The sequence below is a fragment of the Symphalangus syndactylus genome, chromosome 2, assembly GCF_028878055.3.
Source record: "Symphalangus syndactylus isolate Jambi chromosome 2, NHGRI_mSymSyn1-v2.1_pri, whole genome shotgun sequence".
Classification (NCBI taxonomy): Eukaryota; Metazoa; Chordata; class Mammalia; order Primates; family Hylobatidae; genus Symphalangus; species Symphalangus syndactylus.
This window is the reverse complement of record NC_072424.2, coordinates 144,350,139-144,355,414: the sequence shown is the minus strand read 5'-3', so window position 1 is coordinate 144,355,414 and position 5,276 is coordinate 144,350,139. Positions and strand designations below refer to the sequence as shown.

The following is a 5,276-nucleotide window of genomic DNA, read 5'->3' as shown; positions in this document are numbered from 1 at the left end:
GTAAAACAGTCCAGGTGAGTTGAGAGGTTGTGTTTGAAGGATCTTCAAAGGCAAACAAGAATTGAGAGTCAGGATGTACAGGGGTGCAGAAAAAGGCATCCTTAAGGTCCAGGATTGTAAACCACTCTGCTTCCTCTGGTATTTGGGAAAGCAGAGTGTAAGGGTTAGGTACAGCTGGGTATAGAGGGACAATGGCCTCATTGATAATCCTGAGATCTTGCACTAACTTCACTGTCTGTTGGGTTTCTGTACTCCTAAAATTGGAGGATTGCAGGGGCTACTGCATGGTTTTACTAGGCCTTGCGCTTTTAGGTCCTTAACAATCTTTTGGAGTCCTTGTGGGGCCTCGGGTCTGAGGGGGTACTGCCTTTGGTAGGGAAAGGAGGCGGAATCCTTTAGTTTAACTAGAACAAGACAGGCATTCTTTGCTTGTCCATATTGTCCTTCTGTTGCCCAGACTTCAGGATTAATTCCTTCCTCAAGCAGGGACAACAAATGGGTGTTCCTTCTCCTATGTTCAGGTGTATAATGGCCCCTGCTTTTGCTAGAATGTCTTTCCCTAACAAGGGAGTGGGGCTTTCAGGCATAATTGGAAAAGCATGTGAAAAGAGTAAAGTTCCCCAGTCACAACTTAGTGGCTGAGAGAAGTATCTAGTGACTGGCTGTCCTAGGACCCCTCAGAGAGTGACAGATCTGGAGGACAGTTGTCTGGGACAGGACAGTAAGACTGAGAAGGCCGCGCCAGTGTCCAGGAGACAGTTAACCTCCTGGGCCTCAGTGGTCAAGCATTCCTAGGGCTCTGTGAAGGTGTGAAGGTGATGGTATGGGCTGGCACTTGCCCTGGCACCCTGGGTCATGCTGCTGGGTCATCTGGTTAATGGCTTCTGACTCAGAGGACCTTCGTCCCCTGGGGCAGTGGGCCTTCTAGCGATTCCCTTGACATAAGGGGCATGGACGAGGAGGCAGCTTATTTCTACTTTGACAATCTTTTTTAACGTGTCCTTGTAGACCGCACTGGAAGTAAGCCCTATTAGGCATTTGATTTGCCCAGCTTTTCCTTTTCCAGAGCCTCCAAAGTCCGCTTGCCTGAGGGCCATGACTAAAGCGGTAGACTTTTTAATCTCATTTGTCCCTTTCCGCCTGCTCCTCCTGATCTCTGTTATGAAAAACCGAGGTTGCCAAGTTCAATAGGGTGTCTAAGTTTTGCTCTGGGCCTAAGGCGGACTTTCGAAGTTTTTTTCTAATGTCTGCAACTGACTGAGTGATAAACTTATCTTTTAAGATTAGTTGGCCTTCAACAGAGTCAGGTGACAGGGAGGTTTGCTTCCTCAATGTCTCCCTTTGTCTCTCCAGAAAGGCGGTAGGATTTTCTTCCTTTCCCTGTGTTAAAGTGGACATCACTGAATAATTCACAGGCTTCTTCCTGGTTTTCCTTAGTCCTTCCAGCACGCAAGTTAGCAAACGTCTGCGGCACCAATCTCCATGTTCTGATTCTGCGTCCCAATGAGGGTCTACACTGGGAACTGCCTGCTGGCCTGTGGGGAATCGTTCTCTTTCCTCTGTTGTCATCCTATCATTGACCTGACTGTGATACCAGAGATCGCCAAACTCTCGGGCTGCAGTTATGGTGGCACTTCTCTCATTTGGGGTTAATGTCTGATTTAGCAGTAACATTATATCTTTCCATATCAGATCGAAGGATTGTCCCAACCCCTGTAAAACATCAATATAGCCATCAGGGTTATCTGAGAATTTATCTAGGTCTATTTTAATTTGCTTTAAGTCTGAGAGAGAAAAAGGTACATGCACTCTGGCTGGGCTGAATTCTCCTCCTCTCACTGCTTGGAGGGGGCATAATCGGGGAATATTGGCACCTTTGATTCATTGTTTACCCCTTTGTCTATCTCCTTTTGGACCGTTTGGGTTGAAGGGGGATCATTATTAGTTGGAGAAGGAGTCGGGGGCATGGTGGGGTAGGAGGTAGACTCTGAGGGCTTCCTGTAGGGCATAAATCACACTTTTTACATAATTGCGAGTTGTCTCTTAATGAAAAGAAAGTTTGTACATATGGCACTTCACTCCAGTTGCCTTCTTTTTTACAAAAGAGGTCTAGCTGTAAGATGGTGTTATAATTTATACTTCCCTCCGGAGGCCAGCTTTCTCCCCCTTGAAGAGGATATCGTGGCCAGGCGGTACTGCAGAAGAAAATGAGTCATTTCTTTCTTAGCGTCTGAGGGTCAAATTGGTCCCAATTCTCCAGAATACATCTTAGGGGCATTTTTGTCTTGGGTGGAACATTTCCCATCTGAAAAAAGAACTGAGGGATGCCAGCACCCCTAGTCATTTTCCGATGAGCATTAGTCCTAGAGCGTCCACTATGGTCCTAATGCTTATTCCTTTCCAGGGTGCGTAACCAGCCATGGACCTCGGCTTATCGGATTAGTTATGCTCACCGATGTAGCAGTCCTGCACCCCTTTTCCTGCCTTTCTTGACCACAAAGAAAGCGGTCTGGGCTGCTGGATTCTAGTGGTCCTTCACCAGCAGGCCCAACGTTGCCTTTGTGCTCAGGAGTGAGTCCTAGAGCTGGGCTGGGTTCCTGAGTATTTCATGGCAACCCAGCTGCCGCATCAAGATGCTTTCCCATAAACAACAGTTCTTGTGCAAATTCGTTTCAGAGAGGGTGTAGGTAACCTTTTGAGTCAGGATTGAGATAGAGTTTTTTGATTCTGTAAGTACTTTAAGGCTTGGCTGAGTGCAAATGGCTCCCACGTTTGAGGAGACCAATTATTAAGGAATTTTTCTAACTCTGCTTCCACAAGAGTCTCCCTACCAATTACTGAATGCCCATTGTGGTTTTTCCTCAGTCACCTGGGAAGAACCATCTACTGTCCTGTCCTGAAGGGAGTTCCTCCTAGATTTGGCTGGACCTTTGTATGGTAATTAAGATTTGAATCCCCTGTTAGGAAATCTGCTGGGTTAAGGGAATTATCAGTGGTTGGTGTTAAATTACCTTTTTCTAACAGAATAGCCCCATACTTTAAGATTTTTTAGTTAGTAAGCTACCTTTTTGCTTTTTTGACTTAGAATAATTCTGAACTGATTAGGTGTGCTCACAATGAGGTTTCCTCTAAAAGTCACTTTTCTACTTTCTTCTGTTAGCAAAGCAGTTACTGCTACAGATTGAATGCATTTGGGCCATCCACGGGTCACTGAGTTGAGGATTTTTGATAGGAAGTCTACTGGTTGTTAGTGGTTTCAGTGTTTTCAGGCTACGCCCTTGTTTACACTAACAACAAGGTAGTATTGGAGTGTTATAGGGTTATGGAGAAGACCTTCAATTATCAATTACAGGTTTTAAATTTACCCTGGCTTTTAAAGGAATAGGGCACACTTTTTTTACCATTTCTATCTTTCTCTGTTTTTTTCTCTTTGACTCCCTCTTTCTCTCTCTCTCTCCTCCATCTCTCTCTCTCTCTCCTCCATCTCTCTCTCTCCCTCCTCCATCTCTCTCTCTCCCTCCTCCATCTCTCTCCCTCCTCCATCTCTCTCCCTCCTCCATCTCTCTCTCTCCTCCATCTCTCTCCTTCCCTTAGCCATTACAAACTTGGGGCCCTGGCAAGGGTGGTGGGGAACGGGTCCCACATAACTGCCCATGTCGAGAGCTGTATACTTAAATCGGGTGGGACACCAGGGGTAAGACTTCCTGGGTTTATAGCCTAGATGCCTAAGAACACAGCGTAGAGCTTCCTTAGATCCCTTTGGAGTTACAACTTGCTAGAGGAAATGAAAGTCTGAACCATCAGTACCGAGGAGGCAGGGATCAGAGGAAGTAGATTCAGAGGTAAGGAGAATTTTGAGGCTACACTTTCAAGAAAGTCGCGGTCGGGACCCAGGAGGTATGGGTCAGAAGGAAAGGTAGGGGCGCAGGCATGGGCGCCTGTTGAAGAGAGACTTCTGGCTGTACCATGATCTCAACCGGCCAATGCTGGGAGTTCGGGATGACAGCTTTCTGCCTCTAGTTGGCCCCTGGCTTCCCCAAGAAAATTGAAAGAGGAAGCTGGCTCCAGGCAGACCAGCGTCCCCAACACTTCTGGTTGTTAGAAAGCCCTTCCCCAGATAGCCTCATACTTGAGTCCTAAGTCCGGCAGCCACGCTAATCGTTTTTAACTGGCCGACAGGTGCCCGGTATTTTCCTTCAATTCTAAGGAAGGATAGGACAGAATAGCAAGTGAAAGTGGTCCAATATTACCACTTTGGAGGTCCCTTCATGGTCACCAAAATGTTACCGGGGGTCCTCGCTCACAGAGCTCCCAAGGTGGTGGCTGGCTGCTTCCAAAATGGCGGTTAGCTGCTTCCAAGATGGTTGCAACCCTCATCTTCTCTGACCTAGGGTCCTTGGTCTCACGGATTCCAAGGAATGGAATCTTGGGCCATGTGGTGAGTGTTATAGCTCTATTAGAAGACATGGGTCATGGAAGAGAACTGTGGAACCCCGTGAGTAGTGTTCAGCTTGATTAGGATGAACCCGGGCACTTAGCCATGCAGGAACAATGGCAAGCCTTTAGCCTGATCAGGAGCAGCAATGGGTGCCTTGCTGGATCAGGAGCACAGCGGACACCCTGCCAGATCCAGAGGGATGGAAGTCAGCAGTGGGTCTGTGACAGCGGCGAACAGCAGTAGTGGACAGCGAGCGAAAGCTCAGCTCGAGCCAACACAAACACAGACCAGAAGAGTTGCAGGATTTAATAGAGTGAAAACAGAGTTCCCATACAAAGGGAGGGGACCCAAAGAGGGTAGCCCTTTTTTTTTTCTTTTTAATTTTAGGACTAATTCTTTTCCTGGAGGGTGTTTGTTGGCAAGTAGAACATAGGGATCTCAGTTAAATTTCTTCTTTTTTTTTTATACTTTAAGTTCTAGGGTACATGTGCACAATTTGCAGGTTTGTTACATATGTATACGTGTGCCATGTTGGTGTGCTGTACCCATTAACTTGTCATTTACATTAGGTATATCTCTTAATGCTATCCCTACCCCCTCCCCCCACCCCACGACAGGCCCTGGTGTGTGATGTTCCCCACCCTGTGTCCAAGTGTTCTCATTGTTCAATTCCCACCTATGAGTGAGAATATGCAGTGTTTGGTTTTCTGTCCTTGCGATAGTTTGCTCAGATTGATGGTTTCCAGCTTCATCCATGTCCCTGCAAAGGACATGAACTCATCCTTTTTTATGGCTGCATAGTATTCCATGGGGTATATGTGCCACATTTTCTTAATCC

General features: G+C 46.7%; 1 pseudogene; it reads right to left on the bottom strand.

The window, feature by feature from the left end:
* Positions 1 to 1,122: 1,122 nt before the first annotated feature.
* Positions 1,123 to 2,305, bottom strand: LOC134733942 (uncharacterized; annotated as a pseudogene).
* Positions 2,306 to 5,276: the final 2,971 nt, after the last annotated feature.